Below are 12,080 nucleotides of genomic sequence, written 5' to 3' on the forward strand. Positions count from 1 at the left end.
TGTTCTCCTACACAATGGCAATCGTTACACATCTATTCCAATTGCCCACTCAACAAAACTTTGTGAAGCATATGCTAACATCAAGATGGTTCTGCAGAAAATTCAGTATATGCAGCACCAGTGGTTGATTTGTGTTGATTTGAAAATGGTGAACTTCTTGCTTGGACAACAAAGTGGATACACAAAGCACCCATGTTTTATCTGCATGTGGGATAGTAGGGCAAAGCACGAACATTGGAAGCAGAAAACATGGCCTCCAAGGGAACATATGGCTGTTGGTGAAGCAAACATCATTAATGAACCTCTGGTTAGTAGGGACAAAATTGTTCTTCCACCATTACATATTAAGTTAGGACTAATGAAGCAATTCACCAAAGCTTTAGACAGAAATGGTAATTGCTTCACATACATCTGCAATACGTTCCCTGGACTCAGTAGTGAAAAACTTAAGGCAGGAATATTTGATGGTCCTCAAATTCGCAGGCTCATCAACGATACCAATTTTACAAGTGTCATGACTGTCACTGAAGCATCGGCCTGGAACAGTTTTGTCGCTGTTGTAAAATGTTTTTTGGGCAATCATAAAGCTCCCAATTACAAGGAACTGGTCAAAAACATGCTCACTAACTTTCAAAACTTAGGAGCTAACATGAGCATAAAATTGCACTTCCTTCACGGCCACTTGGATCAATTTCCTCGTAATCTAGGTGATTTCAGTGAGGAACAAGGAGAGCGGTTCCCTCAAGATATGAAAGGAATAGAGGAAAGATATAAAGGAAGATGGGACAGGCATATGATGGCAGATTATTGCTGGAATCTGCAACGTGACTGTTCTTAAGAGACCTATAAAAGGAAAGCGTGCAGGAAGCAGTTCGTCATGGACGGAAAATGATATACTTATAGAGAAACTTTTCAATTATGTTTTATACGTGGACAAATGCCTATCAGGTTCTCATAGAAGCTATTTATAAAGATTATTTTCTTTTTTCATTGTAGTTTGTAGCGCTCGAGTTCAGTATTAGCAATTTTTTCTAATTTTTTGAATAAATCATGCATTATCTCAAAAACTACACCCAAACTGCATAAATGGTTGCTATATTAGTCCTCAGCACCACTAACCCATCCTAAAGCCACTCAAATATCCTTGGCAAGAAAATGAGTGTTGACCAGTGTAATAGATATAAAGATCGTTTACAGGAAGCCAGCCGCTGAATATTAAGACGAAGGGCTCCACCAGAGATTCTATTGGGCTGAGTTCACGTAATGAAATATTATATTTAAAACTGTATATATATATAAAGGACAGAGAGAGAGAGAGAGAGAGAGAGAGAGAGAGAGAGAGCGAATGAAATTAGAGAAAATACGCAGAATCCTCCATTAGTATAATTGTTTGCCTGTCTTATCACGGATCAGCCTAAAGATAAAACAGGAGGCCCTTACTTTACTGTACAGGTTTATGTGTGAGAGACATTACACCAAGTTAGCGACAAGCTGCATTCACATACTTTCATCATTTACAGTATAATCCATTATACCCTAATTTGTCGTATCACATCTTCTTGGTCTTTACACGCAATGTATGTTGGAGGCAGTACAAGCATTCTGCATTCAGCTTCAAATATCAGTTCTCCTATTTTTCTCAATAGTGTTCCTCGAAAAGAATGTTGCCTTTCCTCCAGGGATTCCCATTTGAGTTCCCAAAGCATCACTGTAACACTTGCATGTTGGTTGAACCTACCAGTAACAAATCTAGCAGCCTGCTTCAGAATTGCTTCAATGTCTTCCCAATCCAACCTGGTACATGTCCCAAATACTCTAGCAGTATTCAAGAATAGGTTGCACTACATCGTACACGCAGTCTCTTTTACAGATGAACCACACTTTCTTAGAATTCTCCCAATAAACTGAAGTGAACCATTCACCTTCCCTACATCAATCCTCACATGCTCGCTCCATTTCATATCGTTTTGCAATGTTACACCCAGCCGTTTAAATGGCATGACTGTGGTGTGATGATGATGATGATGATGATGTTGGGGTTGTGGGGCGCTCAACGGCGTGGTTATCAGCGCCCGTACAATTATCCAATCTTTGCTCAGTCCAATTTCGCCACTTTCCTGGATGATGATGAAATGATGAGGACAACACAAACACCCAGTCATCTCGAGGCAGGTGAAAATCCCTGACCCCGCCGGGAATCGAACCCGGGACCCCGTGCTCGGGAAGCGGGAACGCTACCGCGAGACCACGAGCGGCGGACATGACTGTGGTAAGTAGGACTCTACTAATGCTGTATATGAACATGATGGGTTAATTTTTCCTACTCATCCAAATCAACTTATACTTTACTACATTTCAACCTAGCTGCCCATTTATTGCACCAACTACAAATTTTTTCCACGTCATGTTGTATCCTCCTACAGTCACCAAACTTCAGCACCTTACCACACACCACAGCATCATCAGCAAACAGCAGCAAATTGATGCCCACCTGGCCTGTATATACAGAATAATGGCAGTCGTATCATACTTCCCTGTGGCACTCCTGATGATAATACCCTTGTCTCTGATGAACACTTATTCTCATGCAAGACGGTGCTCCTCTGCACAATGCACAGCCAGTAAAGCAATTGCTACAGAGTTATCTTGGAAATGCCAGAATTATCAGCCATAATTTCCCTGCAGCCTGGTAGTCCTGATCACCTGATCTTAATCCCTGTGACTTCTGGCTGTGGGGTTGTCTGAAACATGCCATGTTCAGTGTTCTGGTTATAAACATGGTTGTAACAAAGGCATAAACTGTGCAACACATTCTGAATGTGACCTCTGAGATCTATTGTGGAACCTTCTGTTTCTCGATTACTGAACATATCATGCACCAGTCTAACAACAATTAAAACCCCATTTCACTGTTGCTGTTTATGTGGTTTTTGCCCTCAGGACAACTAAAAACTAATGTCATCATTAATTATTGTGCAGTTTTTGGCCATAGGACAATTAAAAACCAGTGTCATTCTTGCTTTCTATGCAATTTTTGGCTTCAGGGCAATTAAAATACAAATATGCTGTGGTACAGCCTTGCTGTGATGGATGGCCTTACTTAACAGTACTGCAACTGTTGAATGCCAAACTGCACATTGCACAGTACTGTTAGTTTAATGTGCAATTCACACCATAGCCATCGTATTCCGATTTGCCTGATTTGTAGCCCAACCCATTTATTATATGACACATCTGAAAGAAAATTCTTGTTAACTTTTTATTATTATTTGTTTCCGTAACATTTCCCCTTTCTTCAATTATATTCCTTTCAAATTTGATGTCATTCCATGAGTGTTTTTTTTACAGCTTTTTTAAACTGGGACTTTAATTATAATCACATCATGCACTGTTACTTGTAATACAGCTTTATAAAAAACATTGCTACTTGCCATGTGGTTAACACAAGCTTTCAGTGACTAATTCTAGATATTCATTCAGATAACAATGAACTACTTCCCAATTTTTCTGTATAAAAATCATGGACCAATTTAATTTGATAATTAGAATAGTTAAATGGACTTATGAAAGGAAATTCACAAAAATAACAAAAAACTAAATTTATAATCAAAATTTTCTCTTTGTGTGGCACATCTGAATGCACTGTTCTATACATAAGATCACGTTGCAATCTATAAATCAGGTGCTTGTTTCTTTCCACATTTTTTCCCCCATCAGAATTACTTCTGGAGCAACATCAAGAACACTTTCTATGAAGTTCCATTTTACTGGATTCTGAAATATATGGAATATGAAACACCTTTCTATCAGCATTATTTTAATTGTTTGTGTCAAAAATGATTGTAATTATTTCTGGAAAACTGTCTTCATTAGTTCCATATTAAATTCCAAAAATGTTTTCTTCATGTTATATGATTTTTTAACATATAATCAATGCGTTGAATAGTGATTGATCAATAAGATGGTGAAATACTTTCTTGCAATACTTTCTTCTGTTTTCATAACAACAACATTCTTGATTAGCTCAGTCAATGCTGTCTATTATATCGTAGTCTCATATGAACTGTAGTTTTGTTATTTTGTCATCTTTTGTTTCCATTACACACATTGATGGGTTGTGTATAGTGTAGTGACCCAAGTCAGCAGACACAGCTAGAAGTTAGAACTGTTAGAGACTACCACTCGTGGATGTGTGGGTAGTCTCCCATCTGTGCACCCTACTGGCTGGCCAACAGCTTATAGAGATGGGCCCTCACCCACAGTTACATGTTTACCTTATGACTAGGTGTTATCGGACTGTTAGTGTGTGCCACACCATGGTCACTGTACTACTTGTAATTGGTTGATTCACGACTAAATAAAGTTTATTGTGTCTGTCATTTTGTGTGGGCCTTCTCTTGTGGATATAAAACATTGGCAACAAGTAGAGTTATATCTTAATGTATTTTGGTGTTGTGCAGTTGTTTTCCAGATCTCGTCATTGCATGGAGTCTCTGCTTCAGACATTGATACAGCAACAAATGGAACTTCCCAAAGTTATGCAACAAGCTGTGCCAGTATTGCTCTCCAGAAATTCTTCCATTTTCGCCATTTGGCAAGGCAGTGGAAGATTGGGAGGTGTTCAAATAATGCCTACAGCAGCATTTTTACACCTTCCACACTGTTGTGCACTGTTTTTGTCATGGATTTCTCTGGCGTTGTATCAGGTGTTGCACCAGTTGGGCTCATTGCAGGAACCTTCATCATCGTTTGACACTATGTTCATCGATGCCTTTCTATTATTGCCGTTGCACGCATGTTGCAGCCACTAGGGTTAAATTTCACCAATGCAAGAAACAACTATCAGTTCTTATATGCCTGCGCCACTACATGGCAAGTGCCATTTTGTCACGCCCAAGTCAAAAGATTGTATGCGGATGTCACGGTTCACAACGTTATCATTCATTCATCCTGGATAAGGGAGTCCTACAACAGAATCTCCAGTTAGAAAAATTGTCACTTGAAGAGATTTTGCCAACTTACCAATCATCTGAGGTCTCTCTCACCACTGCTCAGCAACTGGAAGCCTGGCGCAAGGTCGCGGCGGTTCAGGGAGGACCTGGCTGCATCCACTGTGTCTGGGGACAACGATGTTGCAGTGTTGCAGGCCAGCCGATCTGATGGCTTCCACACAGTGCTCATACAGCACTCCAGACAGTGCTCATACAGCACTCCAGACAGTGCTCCATTTATCATGTTACTCCAAAACTGACAGATCAGGTATCTCCAGCATCGGTCTGCCTGTTATAAGTGTTGGAAAAAAGGCCAAATTGTGGTAGTCTGCCACTCAACTGCACAGAATGCAGCATCAGAGACCACAGACATGGATATTCAGAAAGCATTTTCATCAGGACTGGTTCCCGATTGCGATCCCAACACATTTTTTATCAATGTTTTGGGTCTCTTGAGACAGATGCACCTGTAGGTAGATATCTGCATGGTGGTTTCCCAGATTAATGCTCAAGCATGTTGAGACCTTATCTCTCTGCCACTGTTGCCTGTAAACAGTCACCTCCAAGGATACGGTAAACAGCAAATCCTCTTGTTTGGCCAATTTATGGCCAATGTCACCTATAAATCCATGACGTGGCCTATTACATGTAATGTCATCCATGGCGGTAGTTTTGCAAATCTTTTCAGGTTTGATGGGCTTTGGCTTTTCAGTCACAGTTGGTATCTGCCGAGATCCCATATCAATCAAAGGAATTTCTGTGCTTGTTCACAATTTCTGGATATCTTTGTGGAAATCCTAGGGTGTGCAACAGACTTTCAAACCCACATAACCTTCCAGTAGTTGGCTTGTCCAATACTTTCTTCTATAGTTCAATTCTTTTATCTTGGCGGCTCGCGCATGCCCACCTAGACGCGGGAGATTGCTGCGTTGCCAGTTGCACACGACGCACGCGCCAAGAGAAGCAGCGCCATAGTATAGCATAGTATAGCATAGTTCGCTAGCTTACTTTTAGGGGGGAGCGCGCAGTTCATGAAGTAAAGCCACCACGGCCGCTTTAACCCTTTCGCTGCTACAAAGACGTGCTCCCTGCATTCCGCGCTGTGGGCGATTTTGTCACTGCACTGCTCGCCTGTGCAGACACATTGTGTTCTGACTGTTTTGACACTCTTTATCATTTGATTCCACAAAAACTATTTGGCTCAAAAATTAGATTTTTACCTATCTTCTTGACTGATACCTTCCCCCCATAAATGACTTAATTTTGTTTCAATGTTCAACGCAGTTATTATGCAGCATTAAATATAGTAAACCATTGCACGAAATTTTGAAGAGTTTGCAGAGTATACTTTCCGGATGGTCGATTTTAGTTGCCACAATGTTGAGAATGAAATGTGGACAAGATACCTATATATTTCATTTAATTTAAGTACCACATAAGTGTCGTATGTAATATTGAGAAATATTCTACCTTTCGCGACTGTAACAAAAGTTTTACTTTCACTGGGCACGTTTGGCTTTGGAAGTAGACAAAATACATTAAACAAAACTGTGGACTTACAAAAACATTAGGACTTGAATATACCGTCTGTCAGTGAAGTGCTCAGAGCTATGTCAAATATAATTTTGTGTGTGGCACACACAAACAGCATTTATTTGCTAAAACACTGATGAGCCAACACAAACGTTGAATATTGTGCTACCGCAGCACAAAACTACGAAAGGTGACTTGGCAATGGAGGACACAAAATACAGTCCTCTTATGATGCTTCAAAAGAGAGAAACGCATCTGGTCTAAATAAGTCGTTTATTACAGTTGCAGAAGAGGGATATATTTGAATACCATTGGTAAAACTGCGACTGTGGAACAGAAACAAGAAACAGAACATCAATACCATTGTGTATGTGCCATACCTTTCACCGATGGAAGTGCTTTAAAATAAAGCCAAACGCACCCTGTGTAAATAAAACTTTTATTACAGTCGCGAAAGACGGAATATTTCTCAATATTACATACGACACCTATGTGGTACTTAAATTAAATGAGATATTGTTATACAGTAAATATTATATGAAATTTAGGTATCTTGTCCACATTTCATTCTCAACATTGTGGCAACTAAAATCGACCATACGGAAAGTATACGCTATGGACTTTTACCTCTGCAAACTCTTCAAAATTTCGTGCAATGGTTTACTACATTTAATGCTGCACATCAAAACAAAATTAAGTCATTTATGGGGGGAAGGTATCAGTCAAGAAGACGTGTAAAAATCAAATTTTTTGGCCAAATAGTTTTTGTGAAATCGAACGATAAGTGTGTCAAAGCAGTGGGAACATCATGTGCCTGCACAGGCGAGAAGTGCAGGGATGACAAAATCGCGCACAGCGCGGAATGTGGGGAGCACGCGTCTGTAGCAGCGAAAAAGTTAATGAAGAGGCAAAGCACTAGAAATTTCATTCAAACGAATAAAATTCGTGAAGTAAGGCACTCCAATATTGTTTTTAAATAAAGAAAATATTAAGCACCATACGAGGTTTGAACTCATAACCTTTCACTTGGCAGCCCAACACCTTAACCATTCCACTACCTCAGCTCGTCGAACAGTGTAACTCCATAAGGACTAACACTCACACAACTACTTATAAACACTGTTGGTATGACTATGAATTACTCACGCTTCGTCAAAGTACAATAGGAAATAAACAATTACCACTGTTCTTTATTGCGAAAAAGCAGTTCGTGAGATTGAAACAAACACCTTTCCTTGCTATCACCTGAATTAGGAGTCTTATTGCTTGTTTGGTTTAATTAATTAATAGAATATGAAGCACTTGGTATAAAGAATGCTTTTTCCAAACTTTCTATAAAAGAAAGTCTGCTATCAAGACATTGCTTTTGTTCTATTACTTTATTTATGACTGAACGTTTCTAAAACTGAAGACACTCGTCCGTGCTCTGCACTGCAGTCGAGATCTGGCAACGTCGTTCTCTGTTCATTGGCTGACTGTGTTTTGTGACGTCAGGTGCGCAGAACGAACCTAAACTCGGCCGCCAAGATATATGACGCGCACTTTAGTTAGGTAGATTCCCCTGGCCTTGCACTCTCGAGCCAAGGCGGAGCTGGACTGGCCCACCTTGCTCTTGGTGGTGTTTCCCATTTCCTTGAGTGAAAGCGTGGTGGTGGTGGTGGTGGTGGTGGTGATATGCATAGGGGCACTCAACAGTAAGGTCATCAATGCTCATACTAAAACTAACAGAGTCTACAAGTGTGGTTATGAACTGCTAAAAGCATGCATCAAAATGTAAATTAAAAAATAGGATCCACAGCCATTCCGGGACTCTCTCACTGACACTGTAACAAAACAGTAAAAGACGGTTGCCTCAGTGCAGTGTATGAGTAAAATTCATAGACTATAATCACACAACAGCTATCCTACAAACACATTAAAACCTTCTACCTAAGACACTAGACATCACAACTAAAACAGAGGGCAGGTCAACTAGTAAGTGGACCAGGCCCTCATGGCTTGGTATAAAACACATTCAGTTATAATGTGGCGTAGAGAAACCTGTACACCACAAGCACTCTATACTGGTGGATCTTCCTGCTGAAGCAGGAATTCTCGCGTCAAAAGACAGTGTCCCATCTGGAAGCACGTTAAAATTATTTGCTCCCATCGCAGCGGCCGGTAGGAGGTACACCATGGTCATGTCGTCGGTTTTATGGGCCTCAACTTGGTCTCGAACCCTAACCATTGCTCCTGCTACAGACGCATGATGCTGTGTCTCAATAACGAGGTTACTGCATGGACAGGGGCAGCACATTCAGACATTGTAATTTCCAAATAGGCATCCTCAACTGCTGCATTTGCTGCTTCATTACCCAGAATGGCCATGTGCCCTGGTATCAAGATGAGTGACACATCCTTTCCCTGCCTCTGTACTTGGAAGAGGGTGTCACGAATCAGCTGAAGATACTTTATAGCTGGATACAAGTGATTGATGGCCTGAACAGCACTTAGGGAGTAAGTGCACATGAAGGATTTGGTAGCAGGAAGGCACTGCATTTTCTCCAGTGCCCTCGAGATCACATATAATTCAGCATCATACATTGTAAATGGACCAGGTAAGCAAATCTTGATGACATCCATGTAGTGTCATGGGCCCTCTCAAGACCGAAGAAGACACTTATGAGTTGCTGTCTGTATAGGAAGGATTACTGGATTTCCGCCTCAAGCAGGGTGAGGTTGTCAAGGGTTGAACGATACCTCTGAAACTCACACTGGGAGCGACTAAGTAGGTCCCGTGATTCTAGGACCCAAATCAGATAGCAGTTGACCATGCGCTCTAGCGTCTTTCCTAAGCAGCTAGTGAGGACCATGCTACAGTAACTGATGGGCAAATATGGAGTCCTCTGGTTTCAGAAAGGGTTCTAAAACTGCCTCCCCCCCAAGAGTGTGTGAAGTCCACTGTCAACTATATCACATTAAAAAGGGGAAAGTTTTTTCTTTGTGTCCTGGTGAAGACACTGCAACATGCCGTACTTGACCTGAGACAGAGCATACTCGAGCTCCCACATGGAAAAAGGGCAATTGTAGCCACCACTTTCCACCAATGCTTGATGGCAGTGGAAAGCTGGACCTTGGTTTGCAGCAGCAGTGATCGAACCAAAGTAATCCACCATTGCGTTCACTATGTCCACAGGTGTTGACTGTACACACACACTTCCAGCAGTACAGCAGCTGCAGGTCATCTGGCATATTTGCCAGATATCCTCCCTCTAGCTTCCCATAACTATGGTTGATCGAGTCCAGAAACACTTGCCACAACCTCGTCTTGTTCTCTGATGATCTGTCATGCCTTTGCCCTTACAATTCGGAATGCTGTGAGGTTCATAGCAGAAGATTGACATTTAAACTATTGGAAAGCTGTGCGTCTCTCCCTGATGGCATAGTGACACCCACCGTTCCACCAGGGGAGACATCACCTCCAAGACTGGTCTGGAGACTTGGGGACAGACTCATCAGTGGCATGGTGGATCACATTAGTGATGTGATCCACTCAGTCCTGGACATTACAAAGCCATTCAAAAACAGTTAATTGATTGTACAGTGTCAAGTTCACTCTGCTAAGCATCCACCATGGCAGTTTCCTTTCAGAGACAGCTCTGTCTGAGAGGTGAATCTAAGTATGGAAGTGATCACTGGAATGCAAGCCACTGACCACTTACCAGTGAGCAGCACTAACAAGGACAAGAGAACAGAAAACAAGGTCTATGGCTGAAAACAACCCCATGGCAGTGCTAAACTGTCAGTGTGTTCTACCACCAGCTTTAAGAAGACATAATTCCTGTGACACAATAAGGCTTTCGACAACTCAACCCCTGGGAGCAAGATGATGGAGATCCCCACAGCACATTATGTGCATTAAAATCTTCTCAAGTAGGAAGGGCGAAAGGCATTGTAAAATCAGGTCAGAAAGACCCACCCCATCCAAACTTTTGTTGGGTGCACATACATACTACAAATGGTGAGAGCAAACAGAATATGCACTGTGGCAACAACACCCTGTCTGTCTCAGGGAGACAGAAATGGAGTAGTATGTGTCATTCACAAAGATAGCTACTCAACCTTTAGCCCTGTCTCCACTGAGGGCTGTATCCCCTGACCATAGGGGTACCACTATGTTTAAAGTGTGTTTCCTGTAGACACAGACAGAGGGGTATTTCCAGTGCCAACAGTTTCAGCTCTTCCAAAAGTGTTCTGTACCTGCCCATGTTCCATTGAAGCACAGTAGATATTTGACTGAGAGATTTACGTGTTCTCCTTGCCACCCCCCTCCCCTTCCTGCATGTAGGAGAACCCACTTCAGGAGGAGGAGAACTGAGTGAACTTAGGGATTCATCAAAGCAGAGTTCTAAGTCTGTAGCCGAGTCGTGAGTGTTCCCAGGTCTGACGAGACACCTACTTCATTTCTGCCTTCTTGACAGTACACTTAACCTCACTCTTCTCTTATACATTCGACAACACCAAGGTAGGCTGTGCCAACCCATGGTGCAGCACTTAGCCTGCCAAACTAGCATCAGCAACAGGAGTGGAAGCAGTGGTCACCATAGGAGTTTGTGTTGGGACAGTAACAATTCCGTGTGAACTGTCACTGCCAAAGGTGCACTTGCAAGAGCATTTCATGGTGTCAAACACCACAGGCGACGTCTGGGTGCAAACACTAACAGTCGCAGGTTTCTTTGCAAGCACAGCAGAAAATATTGGGGGTTGAAGGAATGTGTACATCTTCTTCACCTCAGTGTAAGATACATGCTTAGTCACCTGGATCTTCTTTTATTCCTTGTGCACCATACCATCTCTGCTCCATGCTGGATGTGGACCTGAACAACTGACACAAAGGTCAGGGGAGGTACACGTAGCTCCATCAGGGTGAGCAGCCATGCCACACTTAGCACATGTAGCTTGTCCAATACACCTGAGAGTGGTGTGCTCAAATTTCTGGTACTGCAAACACCTCTTAGGTTGGGGGAAGCATGCTCTGACTTTCAGTCTCAAAAATCCAGCTTTAACATAATACAGCAAAGACAGAAAATCAAATGTCAGTGTAATTGAGACTGTTTTTTCCAGTTTGCCTTCTATAAGACACATTATTTTCTTCAGCTCAATGATCCCTTAGTTGGCTCATATCTTCTGTAGCTCTGAAGTGCATGATATCACTGCATGTGACCTCTCCTTGACTGTAATTAAGGGTACACTGCTGTTCTATTGCAACACAGTACTCACCCAAGAATTTTGACTTTAAAAGGTTGTTAACTTTCTGTGACGTTGCTGTCTCGACCAGCAATGTGCCATTACAATTTAACAGATTAATGGTTCTAGCCAAACCATCAAGGCCTTTCTGGCTACAGAAGGGTGATACCTTCTCAAACATACCAGCTTCTCTCCTGATCACAAGAAACACATTTTGACATGCTGGGCACATCCTGTTACGATACTATGACTGAACTTGAGGGGAAGATTGCTCAGCAGGGCCTGTGCCTAGTAGACATTTACCTTCCCAACCATTTATCTTAACTTTTA

General features: G+C 41.8%; 1 protein-coding gene across 3 annotated transcripts in view; it reads right to left on the reverse strand.

Annotated features, from left to right (window-relative positions):
• LOC124619594 overlaps positions 1-12,080 on the reverse strand; it is a 227,025-nt gene that overhangs the window by 55,887 nt on the left and 159,058 nt on the right. The window lies entirely within an intron of this gene.

Source organism: Schistocerca americana, chromosome 6 (genome assembly GCF_021461395.2).
Source record: "Schistocerca americana isolate TAMUIC-IGC-003095 chromosome 6, iqSchAmer2.1, whole genome shotgun sequence".
In the NCBI taxonomy this organism is placed as follows: Eukaryota; Metazoa; Arthropoda; class Insecta; order Orthoptera; family Acrididae; genus Schistocerca; species Schistocerca americana.